We start from the raw sequence: 19,109 nt of genomic DNA, 5'->3' as shown, positions 1-19,109 counted from the left end.
CAGTGAGCCAAGATAGCACCACTGCACTCCAGCCTGAGCAATAAAGCAAGACTCTATCTCAAAAATAAATAAATAAGTTAACTAATTAATTAAATGAACTTGGTGTCCAAGAGAAGTCTGACAGATTCCAAAGGCCCTTGAGTGATAAGTACTAAAGCAAGAATCTTCCTCTTCTTTCCCCCATCCAGATCCAACAAAAATCCTAACAAGAAATGAGCCCACTCCACCAAACAGAACTATAATCATTCCATCCCATGCTCCACAGCTTATCAATCGCTGTCGCATGCATCGCTGTATCATGTTACTCACTCCACGTGAGATCATTGTGAATGGCCCCATTTTACAGAGATGGGAAACTGAGGCCCAGAGAGACCTCAAGTCTCACTTAGGGTCCCATGGCACAGCCAGGACTAAGACCTAGGCCATCTGGCCACATGTGTGAACTGTGGCTCTTGATGTTCTGAGCTTCTGTGAAGACCCAGTGGACAGTGCTGTGGATGGAAGGAGGAGGTCTTCACTTAGAGGACGATTGTGTCTCTTATTCTGCTTGGCATCTGACCCTCACTGCAGGAGCCACACACTCCTGGGCTGTGATGGGCACCTTTTCCTGTTTCTGACAAGGATGACTATCAGGTAGGAAGGTACAATAGCAGCCCCGATTAATTGAGCCTGCATGTTGTGCCTGGCACAATTCTAAGTACCATGTAATCCTCCCAACCAGCCCCATAAAGAAGCTTCTGTAAATATTTCAATTTTTTAGATAAAGAAATTGAGACTTGGTAAAGTCAAGAAACTTCCTTAAGGTCATGTGGTCAGTGATGGAGCCTGGCTGTAAACCCAGCTCTTCTGGATCCTGTACTTATCTTCTTAACCTGCCTTCTCCTCTGCCACCCTGAACTCCTCTGGACAACTTGATGCAGATGACCTTGTGTCAAGTCCAGGCACATAAGTAGTTCCCCATCATTTTGTCCCTCACTGACAATCCAGTGGTCACTGCACTGCTATTGATGAGAACTTGTGGCTGCAGCTGGAACCTGTCTCTCCTGGTTGCTTCAGTTCCTCATTTATATCTCATTGCCCATACTAGCAGAAGTCTTTTCTAACTGGGAAGGGGTCGCAAAAGCTCCTTGAATTGACCTGGCTCTGAGGTTCTCTCTCTGGGGCTCAGAGTTGCCCTCGGAGAGACATCGCTCATCCCCGTTGGTACAGTCTTTGCAAAATTGCCACATTCTCTAAGCTTTCCTTCTCTCAATATTCGAATTCATATCTGTTGTCCCGTTTTTACTTGTGGATGTTTAGGCAGCATTGAGGAAAGATTTGGGGCTATTTTTCTGATATTTTTTAAATCATAATGTGTACTTAATAAAAATTAACTCTTATTACTTGACTAAACTTATTCACAAAATAATATTTTGTAAATAGTTATAATACCTTTTGTAATGTATTTTGTTCTGCAAAATAATATTCCATCTCAATTCCAATAGAGTAGAATTTTACCTTCACATTTATTGAATACCTACTGTGTAGTAAGAAATGTTCTTGGTGTAAAAATGCAGACAAAAATAAGTTAAATAATCCCTGCGCTGGAGGAGCCCCACAAACCCCAGCTGCAGTTCAGCATGAGAAATGTTCAGGAAAAGCCAAGTTATGCACTATACACAGGGACAGGAGAGTCCCACAAACTCTGCCGGGAGTATCACAGTAGGCTTCAGGGAGGAGCCACAACTGCAACTGAGTTATCCAGGAAGACAGCAGAAGGGGAAGGGCATTCCAGGCAAAGGGAACAGCATGTGCAGAGACCATGTGAAGGGACATGTGGTGTCTGGGGACAAGGATGGAATGAGTAAGAGATGAGGAAAGCACCCCATGACTGTACTTAGAGGTAGGGGAAAGGAGACCCAAAGGTCGAGCAATTGTGCATGGATTTACCAGCGCCTGTATCTTTCATCCGTTGGTGAGTCCTCCCCTTACTCCCAGAAGAGGAACCACATAGAAGAGCAAGGCAATGAGTTGTTCTGAGGAGCTACACTGTGTGCTGCATAGATGGGTGGGTGTGCACACACACACACGCACACAGACACCGTTGTGCACAGAGGTCTGCAGAGTTCAGGACAGGGTGAGCCATCTCCAGCATCGGTGGGAATTCTGAAGGCCATGATGAAGTCATGCCAGTGTCTCACCACATCTTAGCTACTGGCAAGGAATCCCAACAGAACAATGAGGATTAATTGAAATCTGCCTGATTGATTGGTGTGTATGAACTTTCATCAGAGCAACCTCAGGGCAGAGGTAAACAGCTGAATCGGCTCTAACAGACCTCAGCCTGCAAGAATAAATGCAAACCAAGGTCTGTTCTGGCCTCCAGTGAGGCAGATGCCAGAGTCAGCTCCCAGCTTCCCACACTTGGTCATGGTTTGAGTCTCTACTGCTGTTGGAAAGGTCTGGGGGTTATATGTGGAGGAATTTAGGTTAAGAAGGATCTCGTCTCCCTTGTAAATACAGTGTGGGTGTGGGATCTGCCTCTCTTGCCTCATCTACCACTGCCCCTGGCTGGCTCCCTGACTGATCTAAGCTTCTTGTAATTCCCTGGACAGGCCCAGATTTCTACCCTCCCTTCGTCTGCTCTGTTCTCTCCTCCTACACAAGCACTCTCAGGTCTTACTGTGCCCATGAATCAGGCAGAGATCTTGTTACAATGCAGATTATGATTCGGCATATCTGGGAGGAGGCTTGCGATTGTGCATTTCTCATAAGCTCCCAGACGATGATGATGCTGGTCTGTGGACCACACTTTGAACAGGAAGATCTGAGAACACTTTTTCCCTTTATTTATTTTCCCACCTCTCTTTCCACCTGCAGAATTCCTATTCAATCTTGGAAACCCAGAACAAATATGTTCCCCAAGAGAACTTTTCTGATACCCTTGCCCTCTCCTCTGTGCAGATGCATCATGTGATAATTACTTTCAGTATAGTACTTATCCTGCTAGATGGACTTTATCTTTGTTGGATTAATCTTTTGTCTCTCCCACTTTACTTGTGCCCTTTAAGGCCATTGACAGGTCTTTATTCACTCCCAGTGCCCAGAGCAGGGCCTGGCATGCAGCAGGCATCAATACATGTTTGCAGAACTGAATTAAATACAGCAATTCTAACTTTTTCATGCTCTTCCTCCTTTATCCTGCCTGAATTTGTCCTGCGTACCATAGGGGTACGGTTGCATACAGGTAGGGTTGGGACAGGAGCCTCTGAGCCCAATGTAGATTCAGAGTTTGACTGTTTGCAGAATGATAGGCATCCATTTTCCTGACCTGAAATGAGGCTTCTTTTATTTTGGCTAACAGAGAAGGGAGATGCTTTAAGTAGAGAGATTTATTCTGGAAGATTCAACAGGATACAGCAGGGACAATGATTTTTTTGTTTGCTTGTTTGTTTTTGTTTTGAGACGGAGTCTTGCTCTGTCACCCAGGCTGGAGTGCAATGGCGTGATCTTGGCTCGCTGCAACCTCTGTCCCCAAATTCAAGCGATTCTCCTGCCTCAGCCTCCCGAGTAGCTGAGATTACAGGCGCCTGCCACTGTGCATGGCTAATTTTTGTATTTTTAGTAGAGACGAGGTTTCACCGTCTTGGACAGGCTGGTCTTGAACTCCTGACCTAGTGATTCACCCGCCTCAGCCTCCCAAAGTGCTGGGATTACAGGCACGAGCCACCATGCCCAGCCAATGGTGGTCTTTTAAGCCATCTGGCCCCTTGGGTATTGACCAGGCAAACTCCTGAACTATAATTTATATCTTAGGAGAGGCACTAGAGTTAGCGGAGCTGCGCTGGGGCAGGCACAGGGTCAGGAAAGGGCCATTGTCTGTGCCTGAGTACAGAAGCCAGCCCTGCTCAGGCCCTGGAGGCTGCGTGGCTTTGGAGAGGTAGAGGAAGCACCATCAACACACACAGCCCTTCCTTTGAATGCTTGACAAAGTTCCTTCCAAATGGACAGAGCTAGCTCGATTTCCTTCAAAGGCACGGGACCCAGGATTTTGTTGGGAAAAAGAAAAATAAAATCATATTGGAACCTAATTAGATATGAAAATGAACTATAAGATTTTTACTAACCTAGTTTAAGGTAAGGGTTAAATTACTCCCTAAGTCTGATGTGTGTTTAAAGCTTCTCCTTTGGGAAAAGCAAGAAACTGACCAGATATACTCACTTCTCTGGGATGGTACCTATACATTTCTAAACATGTGAATAGAAATGGAAGGAAATCCACAAATTGTTTTCAAATGTCCAGATATTTGGATTTGTGTCGACCCTTGATTTGTCTACAGAATTTAGTTTTTAATTGATGCATTATGTGTTCTAATGAATAAAATATAATAACTAGCATTTGTGAACATTTAGTAAAAACTAAATACCATGCTAAGCATCTTACATATGTTTTCTCATTGAATCTCCTGACAACTCCATGAGGTAAATATGACTTTGGTTTTACAGCAGTGGAAACTGAGACTTTAACAGGGTTTTAAATAAACTGTGCAAGGTCACACAGCTAATAAATGACAGAGTCAGAATTCACTCCCAGACAATCTGAGACCAGCACCCACTCTTTTAACAAACATGTGCTTTTCCCCAAGACTCCTTTGATCCTTGGATGGCCCTCATGTAGTCTGGAATATGCTTTTATACTCTTTCTCTCAAAGCAAGAGAGTACATGAAGGGGAATATGGCCTTTGTGAAGTACCGAACCTTCCAGAAAATCATTTCTGTCCTCACCTTGTATGTTTTGTTTCTCTCCTCCTGATTGTCAGCCAATTTGGGCCATCTCTTTAATGACCTGGTCAAGATTGTCCTTCAAGTTATGTCTGTGTCCCTTGGAGATATAAGTACATCAAGACTACATATTCTTTGGCTAATATTAGTGTGAGCCATTTACTATATTAAGGATAATTCTAAACACTTTATATGTATTTATTTACTTAATCCTCACAACAGCCTTAAAAAGTAAAGATTAACACCCTCATTTTATAGATAAGGAAAGGAAGGCACAAAGTGATTGCAGACCTTTCCTATCTTGGTGGAGCTGTTTAATTAGTTGCTTTACTTAATATTCTTTTCCTTACTTTCTCAAGAACAGTCAATGGCTTCTGAAACTCCTTAGCCTGTCCCCAATCTGGTCTCAAATTACATTTTCAGAGTTATTCTCTGCCACTTGTCCCCTTCATATGTCCTTGTCTCTAACTGAAGTGTGTGTCACAGTTATAAGACACACCTCTTGCTTTCTGGCCTGCACACCTTGTTATTGCTGATCTCTCTACCTGTAGCACCATCTAAGGTGTGGAGAGATTTATAGCAACTGATCTATAATTCTCATAATGCATCAGTCATACTCTGCCATATGGCATAATTCTGTAAGGCTTTTTTTTTTCCAATTAGGCTGTGAGTTCCTTGGTGGGTGTGTTCATATCCTTAAATCTCTCTCACCAGCAAGCACCAGTGCCAGCACATGAGTATAAAGCAAAGACTGCCAAATGTTTACATCTACCCATGTGCTTACATCATCTACCCATGTGCTTACATAATCTACCTATATGCTTACTTCTGCCCATGTGCTCTTCTACATTTCTCAGACTCCCTTGCAGCTAGGCAGTGTCAGGTGACTGAATTCAAGCCCAGAGAACGTGAGTAAAAATGATGCAAGTCACTTCCAAGCTAACTCCTTAAAATCATCCAATACAATTTTCCACTCCTCTCTTCCCTGCCACCACAGCCTTGGAAGTTCCTTGTTCTGACAGTATAGCTACAAGATGGGAATGGCCTGGATCCCTGTGTCACCACCTGCAGCGTAACTATACATGGGGGACACCTAAGCTTCACAGGAATTTGTACAAGTGAGAAATAATCCTTACTGTTATAAGCCACAGATGTGAGAGGTTTCTGTTGCAGAAGTCAACATTCACTACTTTGACTTACAGAAGTGATATAGCGCAAAAGAGATAAATAATAGGCATATCAGACATGTTCTTGACTAAGTGGTATTACTTTTGATAACATATCTTACCTCCATTCATTTATCTCCAGAAAGAAGAGAAAATGTCAGGCCAAAAAAAGATCGGCTTTATGTTGTTATAATCAGTGCCTAACATCATTTACAAATACATATCCTTCCTCCTTTAAAAAAATGCTTGTTTATTTGTAATCAAGAAAACTAATGTGAGAAATGAGGAAAGCCATGAAATTGGCAAAATTACAAAGACTTAGGACAAGAATAATAAACTCACACCCTACTTTTTAAGAAAAGAGGATTCCAGGTTTGGGTGACTGCCCAGGAATTCCATCCCAGCTTGAACTCCTTACAGCCAGCATCTGTGAATGACTTCAAGTCTCCGACACACCTTTACACTTTATTGCTTTGCTCTTTGCAAATATTCATAGGATGAATCCAGAGTTAGGGCCTGCAGACCAACGTGAGGCTGCGCAAATCCTCAGGACCCTGCTTTGCAAGTTTGTAAATTCACAGTTCTGCATTTCCCTTTGGTGTAGAGGGAGAGTATATAATGTAATTTCTTTCTAGGCTACACCAACTACCAAGAGGAAATCTCTGGGTGCTTAGAAATGAGGCTTTCCTCCTGGAGCTACCCAAGCGCATCTTCAGAGTGGTTATGGCTGTCTTGCAATGGCCCATTACACATTTCCACATGCCAGGGAGCAGGCTTTATTTTAATAGCTTGTTAGTTTGGAAAGAAATCAGAAGGAGCAATTCCTGGGGACTACCTTATTCTGGGCTTCTGCTACCTGATCAGTTCCTAGCTCACAAATCTTTGAAGGACAGGGTTGGTCCAATAACAGCCCATCTGGAATCCAGGAAACAGCTAGGAGTTCTTTGAATCTGAGTTCCCTGAAAAAGCACCCCTGGACGTAGAGCAGCAAACGGGGAGTGTTAAATGAATGAATAATCGGATGAATGAATGAATGACTAAAATAACAGACCACGTAAGTTTAATGTCTTACAGTTCATAAATGGCTTTGGGCTAATTATTTAATTCTCACAGCCACCACATTCACACTAGAACAAAATTTAAACTTCTTGCCCCAGTTCTCAGGAGCCCAAAAGTCTCACCCTGCCTACCTCTCTGATGTACCCCCTACAGCTCTTTCCCTCACATGCTCTTTGGTGTTCGTCACACACACCGAGCAGGTCCTGACACTGGGCCTTTGTGTGTGCTCGCCCCTCTGCCTGGAATGCCCCTTTCAGGCGACTGCTTGCAGGGTTCATGCCCCACTTCTGGTTCACTTCATGGCTCACATAGAGTTCCCTCAGAGAGGCCTGTCTTGTCTACCCTTCCTAAAAGAAAACTTTTTACTTTTTTTATCCCCACTCCAGTCTATGTTTAATCATCTGTAATAGGGATCATAATACAGCATAACGGTTGCAAGAATTAAATAATTGATGTAAAATGCTTGCTTAACACAGGGCCAACCCATGATGAGTATTTAATAAATATTTGATAGTGTTGATGTTGTTATTATTTTATTCTCTGTTTTTCCAACCACCCTCCTCCTGCAGCCTCTGCCCTGGCCAAACTTAATCCCCAGAAACTGATGTTAAGTTTAAGCTGGGGATTCCCTTTGCCCCAGCAGTGTTAACAAATGAGAATGAAGGAGGCAAGGGGACAAGTAAGATGGAAGGACCACACTGCGTGTGTCAAGTACATGAAGATCTCCAGAGCTGTTCCAATGTGTCAGCAGATCTGTACTTAGAGGGTACTTCCATGGGGAAAATTATTGCTGCTTAGCAAATGACACAAATGAAACCTAGAGGGGCCAAATGTTTGGAGAAAGACTCCACAGCCCAAGGAAGTAAGAGCAGAGGACTCAAACCTCCAGCACAAAAGAGATCTGAGATCCTAAAGCACATTTTTCTAGAAGAACAAAATTCCTCTTGGCATGATCCTTACTCTGCTTCCCCAGGGCCTACGTCTAGGGCGGAGGAGAAGGTGAGTCCTCAGCCACGCCAGGGCATTGGCCAATGCTCAGCTCGAGTACCTTTCCCAAGGGCCACAGGCATGGGTGCCTGCACTCACACACACCTGGCTTCATGTCGATATAAATGTATTTAAAATTGGTATTTTCTTTTCTTCTGAAAATCGTGTTATTTACTAGCTATATTGATTGCGGTCATGTTTCTATTGGTGGAAAAGTAATTTATCTCATCGGAGTCATCTGTATGGAGGTAGTGAGGGCCCGGTGGAAGCCAAGATATTAGCTGGTTTTGCCAGCAGGTCCATCTTTATTAGCAACAACATCTCTCATCAAAAATCCTATTTCAGAGCAATATAAGCTATAACCCTGTGGCTCGCTGACCACGCAGAGACCAGCCACAGGGCTCTGAAGACACAGAGTTCAAACATTACTGAAAAGGCAACCATTCAAGAAGCATAAGGCAAGGGTGGAATGAAATCCGTACTTTAGACAAAGCTGGCAAGTGGGAGTTCCTCATCACAGGGACGGCTCCAGCAGAACATTGCCTCTTGAGTCATGGCATATGGAGGAAGAGGGCAGAAAGGTGGGTCTCTGTGACAATCCTTAATCCTGCAATTATATGAAACTAAGAATCTACATTTGTGATTCTAGGATTTGCACAAAAAGCAAAAGGACCAAACAACTAGTCAAAATTTCCTTATGGAAACTTTAATAAATACATAAAATATTATAGAATCCACTTTCAAAATTCACAGCTTGGCTCTAAGTCTGTTCTCCTTCTGAGACACTTCCTGCCTTCTTCATGCTCTCTGCATTGTCAGAGACCCGCCCTGCAGCAAAGAGAAGCAAGATTTACACCAGTCAGAACAGCTATTATTAAAAAGACAAAAAATATAAGATGTCGGCAAACATGTGGAGAAGAGGGAACACACATACACTGCTGGTGGAAATGCAAATTAGTTCAATCTCTATGGAAAACAGTATGGAGATTTCTCAAAGAACTTAAAAAAAGCAGCAACAAAAAACTACTATCAGATTTGGCAATCCCACTATAGATATCTACCCAAAGGAAAAAGAAATTATTGTATAAAAAAGGTAACTGCACTCATTTATTTATCTCAGTACTACTCACAATAGCAAAGATACGAAATCAACCTAAGTGTCCATCAACAAATGATTGGATTAAAAATGTGGTATACATATACCATGGAATACTATTCAGCCATAAAAAGAATCAAATCATTTATTTTGCAGTGACATGAATGGAACTGGAGACTATTATTACATGAAACAGTCAGACACAGAAAGATAAATATTGCGTGTTCTCACTTACAGGTGGGAGCTAAATAATGTGTACACATGGAAGTAGAGAATAAAATGTTAGACAGTGAAGACTTGAAAGGATAAGGGGATAGGAGGGAGTTAGAGGATGAGAAATAACTGAATGGGTACAATGTAGGCTATTCGGGTGATGGATACCTAAAAGCCCTGACTTCACCACTACACAATCTATGCATGTAACAAAATTGCACATGTAGCCCATAAATTCACACACAGAGAGACTGCCTCCCTCCATCCAAAGGCCCACCACTTGGGTATTTGATGGCAGCAGTCCCACTCCCCCAAGATGAGGCACCACTGTCTTGTCTCCCCTGGCCCCACTCCAATGTGTCTCATGCCTCTCATTACTGTGGGGAGTCCACAGAGAGGTACAATACTTATTTCCCGTGTACAGTTATTCATCAAAGACTTACTGAGCCACCACTGTGTGTCCGGCACTATGCTAGGTATTGGGGATCTGCTGAGGAACAAAACAGAATCTCTTCCCTCGTGGGACTGCCAATCTAGTGGGGAAAGAGGACAACTAGAACGTTACCAAAATAAATACATTATTACGAATGGCTAAATGCTCTGAAGTAAATAAAGCTTAAGGGTGTGTAGAATGTGTCACAGAAGGGCCTGCCTGCCTTGGTCTGGTGGACATGATGTCTGAGCTGAGATCCGGAGAGTGAATAGAAGTTACCCAGGCAACATGGGAGTGGAGGAGAACATTCCTAATAAAGGTAGCTTCAAGAGACAAGACTGGGACAACTAACAAAAGAAAACCAGGGCCAGTATGGCTGCAGCAGAGGGTCCACCTTGTGCAGCTCAGAGGGGGACTTGCAGTGAATTAGTACAGACTATTTTGGGTCCAACAGACAAAACCCAATTCAAACTGGCTCATGACTAAAAGAGACAGTGATGGCTCGCACAACTGAGAGTCATGCAGAGCATCTAATTTGAGGCTCAACTAGATCTGGGTGTCTAAAATAGGCCAACGAGAGGATTGTCTTCCATCTCCTCTCTGCTCTTCCTCTTCACTGGCTTTGTTCTCAGGCAAGCTATGCCCATGTAGTACAAATAGGGCCACCAGCAACCCCATGCCCACTTCCTACCAGCTGGACTTCCCCAAAGGAAAGGGCACCTCTTTCCCAATTATTTATTTCGAAATCCCAGGGCTGATCTTCATTGACTTGAATCAGTCCTGTGCCCACCCAAAGAATCTGCAATAGTCCTATTTGTCAGTGCTTGTACTGGGGGTTTGGGCATCAGGGGTGGCGTAAACCCTACTAAAATCACAGCATTGAAAGTGGTTCCCAAGAGCAAGAGACAGCTGCTAAGACCATAGAGAGGATAGAGAGCAGGCAAAAACACCAATGTCCATGACAGTCACCTTCTGTGTGCTACATATTATGCTTCTAGTGTACAGGTGGAGATTATTTGGGCACCTCTAAATAATAGCCCTTTCTTGCCCCACTCCAGGATAAGCCTTCATCCCACTTCTGCTAAGTGGTAGCACATGCTGCCTCCTCAAATGTGTTAACTCCTAAGGGTTCCCATCAAATGTGAGACCAGACAGAGGGCTCTAAAGACACAGTTCAAGCATTACCCCAAAGGCACCCCACTTGGGAAGTGTAACAAAAGAGTGGAAATGGACCTGCCTTTCAGAAAAGACTGGGAGGTGGGAGTTCCTCATCATAGGGACTGCTCCAGCAGAACACCAACTCTTGAGTCATGTCAATGGGGGCTGGTGGGTGGGCAGGAAGTTGGATTTCTATGATAATCCTTAACCCTGCAATTCCAGGAAACTAAGAATCTATGTTTTTGATTCTTTGAACATAGAGTAAAAGGACCATACAAGAGGTTGAACTTTTCTCATGGAAACTTTGATAAATACATAAAATAGCATTACATAATATAAATACATAATATAGTAAATACAGAATCCAACTTCAAAATTCCCAGCTTAACTCTTAGCTAGCTCTTTCTCATACTGAGTCAGTGCCTGCCTCCTTGATGCTATCTGCATTGTCTGAGACCCACCTTGTAGGAAAATAGAAACAAGACTGCCTTCCTCCATCTGAACGCCCACTCTTTGGATATTTGATCACGCCAAAGGAATTGTCTATCATGCTGGAGTTACATACCATGGGGAGATGGAATGTGGAAATGCCACACTAATTGCCAGTCGCTGGCCTGGGAGTATGAGCTGAGCCTAAGGAGCTATCTTAGCTAAGGGAATTGCAGCGAGAGGCAGGATAAATGGCCCTAGGGATGGCAGTAGAGGACAAGTTGCCAGTTTTGAACAAGTGGAAATATTGATCCAGGTCAAGGTGAAATTAAAGCATGTGTTATTTAAAAGCCCGACTTTCCCCACTATCTTGAGAATGAGCTGGAGAAGGAATTAATAAATGAAGAGGCAAAGGCTCATTCATATAAGGCAAAGAAACTCTTTAGGGAGAAAATCTTCCTAAGACACACCAGAAAGGGAGGCAAACAGGCAGGGAAAGAGCAGAGACTTTGCTATTGAAACCTATTTGTTTTCTCATTCCTTCTAGAATAAACTTTACAATGTCCTCTGCTCTTGGGTGGAGCAGAGAAGAGAAGCTTTAAGATCAGAAAAACCAAGAGTCACACTTGAAAACTGCCCTCTGCAAACTTAGTGACTCAACAAAACTGCTTATATCTCTTGAATCTCAGTTTTCCTGTCTGTAAAGCAGGAATAATAACTCCTAGTTTTAAGAAAATATTTGAAAACTATGCATCCAACAAAGAACTAATATCCAGAATCTACAAGGAACTTACACAACTCGACAAGAAATAAAAAACAAATAACTCTATTAAACAGTGGGCAAAGTACATGAACAAACACTTCTCAAAAGAAGACATACAATAGCCAACAAACATATGAAAAAATGCTCAATATCACTGATCATCAGAGAAATGCAAATCAAAACCATGAGACACCATTTCACACCAGTCGGAATGGCTTCTATTAGAAAGTCAAAAAATAACATATTGGTGAGGTTGTGGAGAAAATGGAACATTTATACACTGTTGGTGAGAATGCAAATTAGTTCAGACCCTGTAGAAAGCAGTTTGGAGATTTCTCAAAGGACTAAAAAGAGAACTACCATTTGACCCAGCAATCCCTTTACTGGATACCAAAAAGACACCTGCACTCATATGTTCACTGCAGTACTATTCACAATAGTAAAGGTATGCAATCAACCTACATGCCTATCAACAGTGGACTGGGTAATGAAATATAGTACATCCTCATTACATATACACCATGTACACTGTAGTGTACATACACACGTTGGAATACTACACAGCCATACAAAAGAATATATCCTTTGTAGCAGCATGAATGCAGCTAGCAGTCATAATTTTAAGTAAATTAACACAGGAATAGAAAACCAAATACTGCATGTTTTTGCTTACAAGTAGGGACAAAACTTTAGGTGCACATGGACATAAAGATGAGAATGATAGACACTGGGGACTCCAAAAGGAAGGAGTAAGGGAGGCAAGAGTTGGAAAACTGCCTGTAGGGTTCTATGTTCACTATTTGGGTGACGGAATCAATATAAGACCAAACCTCAGCATCACACAAAATACCCACGTAGTAAACCTGCATGTGTATCCCTGAATCTAAATTTAAAAAACCCTCCTAGTTTTAATAGTAGCAGTAGTGATGATTAAATTAAATTATACATGTAAAATACTGAGTACAAAGTTGGTAAGCGTTTGATCTTTTCTGTCCCCTGTGGGTAGGGTAAACGGATAATAACTTACATTTGTAGCACTATTTGTGCGAAAAGGTAACAAGGCAAGCAAATCGGGAGATGACTGCCACTAAAGAGACCGCTTGTTATTCACTGTTCCCAAGAGCAGAGGGCATGCCATAGCACAGGGGCCACACAGGGAGACACCAGGGTGGGTCAAGAGGCAGAGGCAGTAAGAAATGGCAGCAACAGCCTTGATTGTGGTTTCCACTGGAAGGAAGTGGCAAAACAGGGTTGGCAGGTTTATGATTGGCTAGTTTAAATAATTTCAGCAGGCTCTGGAGCACAGGACTGTGGGATGATTAAGGCAGAAGGATACTGACTCGGAGTGTGAGAGCCCCATAAAGGAGGTGATTGCAAGTGTGGATTCTGGGTTGGTTGGTTTGTATATAAAGAGCACACCCTCAGGTGAACTGCTTGCAGTCTCTAGGAATTGGCTAACCCTGGGAGGGGTAGTCTCAGGGTCAGCCTCAGATGTCAAAGCATCAGAATACAGAAAGTAAAAGCCATAATGATACACTCAGGTCTTTTCATTGACTCATCGAAAGAAGCTTGTGGGAGATGCATTGCTTTATTGTTATTATTTATATTTTATTATTTACCAATCTTATTTTACTATTAATTATTATTATTTGGCAGTTACCATAGAGGTTAAGAGTGGATTCTGGAGCCAGACTGCTTGGGTTTGATTTGAATCATTTTGACCCAATTACTTAATTTGCCTGCACTTCACTTTCCTCATCTTTAGTTTGGAGATAACAGCAAATACCTCACAAAATTATTATCAGGATTCATGAAGTTTATAATATAAAGCAATAAGGCAGCATCTGTCATGTAAGAGCTAGCTATTATTTATGCAACTTTGCAGATGAATAAAGTGAGGCTCAAAATGGATGTGATTTGCTCTGCACTGCCCAGTGAGTGACGGGGTCAGGTTTAGAAAGTTGATCTCCTGAGCCAGAAGCCACTTGCCCCTCCCCATCTCACCTCTAGGGCTTTTGTCTCCAGGGTCCCTTATGTGAATGTGGAGCCTCCTCATCCACAGAATGGCCCAACTCACCTGCCCCAGGAAGCCAGAGAGAGGATCCAATGTTCTATATAACAAGTAGTCATTTGTGCAGCTCTTAGCCACTCCGCTACCCTGCCCTGTCCATTGGGAAGAACAGTGGCTGAAGTAACAGAAGACCTTGACTCTGCCCAGAGTCATTCACAAACTAACTTTGCTGAGTACCCAGAGGAAAATGTCTGGCCCTCTTTAGGCCTCAGTTTCCGTAACAGGACTAGCAGCCCCTAAAAGGCCCTTCTGGCCCTTCATCTTAAGGTACTGTAAGCCAGCTAGCCAGCTGCTAGCACCATCCCTGTCTATATCCTAAGCCCTATCGAAGGTCAAAAGTTAGAGTTTCCTTTTTTCTTCCATGATGCCTCACTTTGTCAGCAGGGCTGAGAGCTGGACTTGCAGGCTCCATTGTCCTCAGGGCAGTTGGCCCATTTCTGAGCTGCTCTCTGACTTCAGCCACTTAAGCTGCAAAAGCCACAGCACAGACATGAGTCTCAGTGGCCGCTAAAAAATGGCTGTGCTGTGTAGCTTAATGGAAGGCTTTCTAGGCATCAGGAACGATTGTGAAAGGCAAAAGCACTGAGATATCACGGCCCCCTCCCCTTTGGCCCATTAGGGAGCCAAATGGGTGTTTTTGGCAATGATTAGACTTAGCTTTGTTAGGTTTTATTGGTTCTCTTTGCTGTTTATCCCCAAATGGATCATAGTATTGGGTTCTCAGGAGTTTGCAACTCAGGCAAAAATGGATACGTGTCAAGTGCAAGAGGGAGGCCTAATAAATACTAAATTCATAAAAGGGGTTTACATAAACCCTCAAAGGATGTCTCAGAGAGAAATTGAGAAGGAAACTGCTGAACAGGAAAGTGTGAGCTCTCATTGGCTATCAGCTCAAACAATAGGCACTGACAAGACAACACAGCTGCTGACAACAGTGAGGACTTGCAGCTGCATCGATTGGGGTATCGTGATCTATTCAAGGGAAGCGATAGCCCCACTGTTCTCTGATTGGTCTGTCAGCTAGAATTCTTTTGATAGGAATTGTCAGAAAACCTGACCCACTGGCTTAAGCAGAAAAAGAGAAAATGTATTGATTCATTGAATTATTCAGAACTGGACTTTAGATTTTGCTTAATTCCAATGTACAAATGACATGCCTTCATTCTCTCTTTCTTCATTTCTCAGCTCTACTTACTGGAATGGTTGTCTATTCTTGAACAAGCTCTCTTTCCACAGTCCTTAAGAGCTTGAAGCTCCTAAGACTCCATATTTCAAGTTAAATTCAGTGACAGAGGATAACAATCTGAACCCAGCATTCCCAGCAAGATACCTTTTCCCTCTCATTGATTCAGATTGGATCAGTCATAGCGGGGGATGGAAGGCACTGACTGGCTTAGATTCAGGTCTTGCATTGTGTTTCTCAGCCAAGAATGGAGCCCGCTCTACCTGATGCGCATGAGCTAGTAGTGGGATGAAGGAAACTTTCCCTGGGGCAGAGACTGACAGCAAAATGGCAACACCCATACATGGTGTGTGGTTGCATGCTGGATTCTATGTTTAATGAGACATGGAGCAACTAGAACAGAGCCAGGAATGGGTGGTAAGGGTGATGAGGGAGATTTAAAATTTTGTCATGTGGAGAAGAGTTAGAAGAAATGGAACTGCTCTGCCCAAAGAAGAGGAGATAATGGGGAATCATAAACACTCTCACCAAGTGTTGGGAAAGGCTAGATTCACTCTGTCTTCATGGATGGTGACAGAGGCAGGGAGGGAAGAACTGATTTCTACAGACACAAATTTTGGCTCAATAGATCAGATGGGGGTCAAGGCACTATCATCGCTTGCTAGAACTGGCTCCAAAAGCCATACAGTTGGTTTCTGCTATTACCAACTCGTTCCCCTACAATTCAATTCCCACCCTGCAGCCAGAGTAACCATTTGCAAGCGTAAATGAGCCTCTATGGTTCTTCAGCTTAACAACCTTCACAGTTCCCATTGCAGAGTTTAGATCTCCCAAGGCAGGCATATCTGGTCTGTCCCTGCTCACCTTGTGGGTTCATTCCACAGCTTGCCTCTACTCATTCTTGAAGCTTCTACCATGCTAACTAGCTTTCCCTCTGTTTCTCAAAAATGCCAAACACATTTCCACCTCAAGACCTTTGCACTTGTGGTATGCTCTACCTGAAACAGTCACTGGTCTAGCTTCTACATGGCTAGCTCCATCTCCCTAATCAGATCTCAGCTCGATACCCACCGGCAACCTCAGAAGTCAGTGCACACATCACCTCCACCACCCCACAGCCATTCTCTATTACCTTTCCCTGTTAGACACAATAACCAATGCTCCTCACTTTCTGAAATTGTCATATTGAAATTGTTTAATTATTAACTTACAGACTATCAACCATCACAAGATTGAAGCTCCCTGAAAACAGTGATATTGTTTCTCTTGTTCACTATGATATCCACAGTACCTGGGGAGTCTCTAGACTCATAGATATTTTGTCTCAGAAATACACAAATGGATAATTTCTATAGCTGTTTGGCTGGGTGAGGTGATAGACTTCTAACATAGAGTGTATCATAGCTCAGACTGAGTGAGCATTTCTCAGAGATGGATTTCTGCAATGAGCAGGTGTGGGGCACTTCCCAGGGCTCCCAGATGGAAGGAACCTGTAACATACCTCACAACAAGTAAATGACAATCACCTTAGATGTAATTCCTCTGCTCCTGCCACATGCCAAATGGCAATTTCTTCCTGGCCTATACTGCTGGTAGCAGGTATTTTTTAATTAAAGACACTCTTTGAGGAATTGTGCTAATCCTGCCAGGATTAACGAATTCCTCTTTTCTCTCTATGAAGGGAAGGCATATCGGCCACCCTGGCCCCAACTGAGTTGTTTTCCAAGAGAAGAACTTTAAATCCTTCCATGCACAATAATAAAATATGATACAAAACAGGCTGTGTCAATAAATCTACAGGAGAAAGGTCAGGTTTACATTGCTGGACGGGATTGGCAAATACATTTGTTCCTGCAATGTCTGTGTTTTAAATGCCACCCTCCGATGAACCTGGCGCTGAAACACACTTTGGAGTTTGATGAGATGTCAGTTTTGCTCAGCCCTGATCAAATAAGATGAATGAAAGTGAAACAAGAACAAAAGTATTACTTCTGTCATTTTTTTTTATGCATTACAGGAATTGGGTCAGTCGGGGAGATTTCTCTTAAACAAATACCAATCGCTGCACAATGTGACCCACTGCTCTGCAAGTCAGCAGACAATGATGGCTTTGCATAGGAAAGGGCACACCACTGCAAGAGCAAAGACCAGGGCAGCACCTGTATCAGACCATCCACCCTTTCAAATCTTCAAATCCACCCATCTGCCTTCCATTCTCACTTCAAATAGTGCCATATGAGGATTTGGATTTCACCCTGTATTGAGCAAACATAGTTAGAGAACAAAGTGGAATTTCTCCTGCAAGAAGGAATTATAATCGTTAATAATCCATTTATCCAACTTAAAACATGTGGATCAAATTAAACAGAAAACCAGAGACCTCTCTGACTTAGCCTGTAGGACATTGGGGTTACAGCATGAGGTCAAAATAAATGATGAGATCTGACATGAGAAATAAATAGTTATTCGAAAGGAGCCAAAGACTAGGAATCAGGAAGGTGTATGAGGCAACAGGAGACAGTGGGAAGCTGGAGACACATGGACCATGTAAGCCAGGGACTGCTGGGGAGCATCCTTGCCCCATGTGGGTAAAGCCTGGGAACAAAGGCAGCACAGAGCCAAGCAGAGCCAAGAGAAAGATAGAGGCAAATTCCCAGTGACATCACTTGGATACCTGGATCCAGTCTTGGCTGCAGGCTGGTGCTCCAGACTTTTCAGTTACATAAGATAGTATTTTTTCTTTCTTATTAAAATTTTAAATCAAAACATAAATGAAATAAAGACATGAGTACTTGCCTGCCTGATTACACCACAAAGGATCTGAAAGCACCACACAGGACCTAATAACTTGCGTGCTGGGAAGGCAGGCTGACTCTTCATATCCAAGGTCCTGGATTATACAGGGAGAGGAAGAGCTTTGAGTGTTGTACCTCTACTGTCATAAGGTCCTCTGCTTTCCCAGGCTAGACCAACATAAAATCCAAGGGCCAATCTGAGAGGTATGTCCTAAAGTGACTATTGTGCTGGAAGATTAGTGGGTTTATTCAGCTCTTTACAACTTTAAAGATTCACCAAGAGTCATTGTGGAAAGTACTTTCCATGTCTTGTGAACAGAAAGGTCCCTAAGCCTCTCAGGACACAGAGATGGGCAATCCTAGCTCTGAAGCCATAGCTCTTGGCAGTATTCCTTCCAGAGCAAGGCCACAGTTCACCTTGGTATCTCTGTGCTTGGTGTAGGGTCTGGCAGAGTTCAAGTATATATATCTTCTAAGTGAGCTTATCTGTGTCAGAAATCCTGCTCCCAGTTTGGCTATTTCTCAAAGAACTAAAAATACAATTACCATTCAATCCAGAAACCCCATTACTGGGTACATATCCAAAGGAAAATAAATCTTTCTACCAAACAGACACCTGCATTTGTATGTTTCTCACTGCACTATTCACAACATCAAAGACATGGAATCAACCCAGGGGCCCATCAAAGATGAACTGGATAAAGAAATTGCAGTACATATACACCATGGAATACTATATAGCTGTAAAAAGATTGAAATCATGTCCTTTGCAGCAACATGGAAGCAGCTGAAGGCTATTAACCTAAGCGAATTAATGTGGAAACAGAAAAGCAAATACCATTTGTTCTCACTTATAAGTAAGATCCAAACATTGGGTACACAGGGACACAAAGACAGGAACAATAAACACTGGCGATTCCAAATAGGGGAAGGGAAGGAGGGGAGGGTAAGGGTTGAAATTCCCAGTGACATCATATTATATATATATATATATA

The 19,109-nt window shown here is 42.9% G+C and overlaps 1 long non-coding RNA gene across 1 annotated transcript in view; it reads right to left on the bottom strand.

Moving 5' to 3' along the window:
- Window positions 1-18,120: 18,120 nt before the first annotated feature.
- LOC108537818 (uncharacterized) overlaps window positions 18,121-19,109 on the bottom strand; it is a 23,115-nt gene continuing 22,126 nt past the window's right edge. The window contains exon 5 of the long non-coding RNA XR_001887927.1: window positions 18,121-18,209. This is a non-coding gene — a long non-coding RNA (uncharacterized LOC108537818). The remainder of the gene's footprint in view (window positions 18,210-19,109) is intronic.

The sequence above is a fragment of the Rhinopithecus bieti genome, unplaced genomic scaffold, assembly GCF_001698545.2.
Source record: "Rhinopithecus bieti isolate Rb0 unplaced genomic scaffold, ASM169854v2 scaffold_15185, whole genome shotgun sequence".
Lineage (NCBI taxonomy): Eukaryota > Metazoa > Chordata > Mammalia > Primates > Cercopithecidae > Rhinopithecus > Rhinopithecus bieti.
The sequence above is the reverse complement of the archived record's forward strand: the minus strand, read 5'-3'. Positions and strand labels throughout refer to the sequence as shown.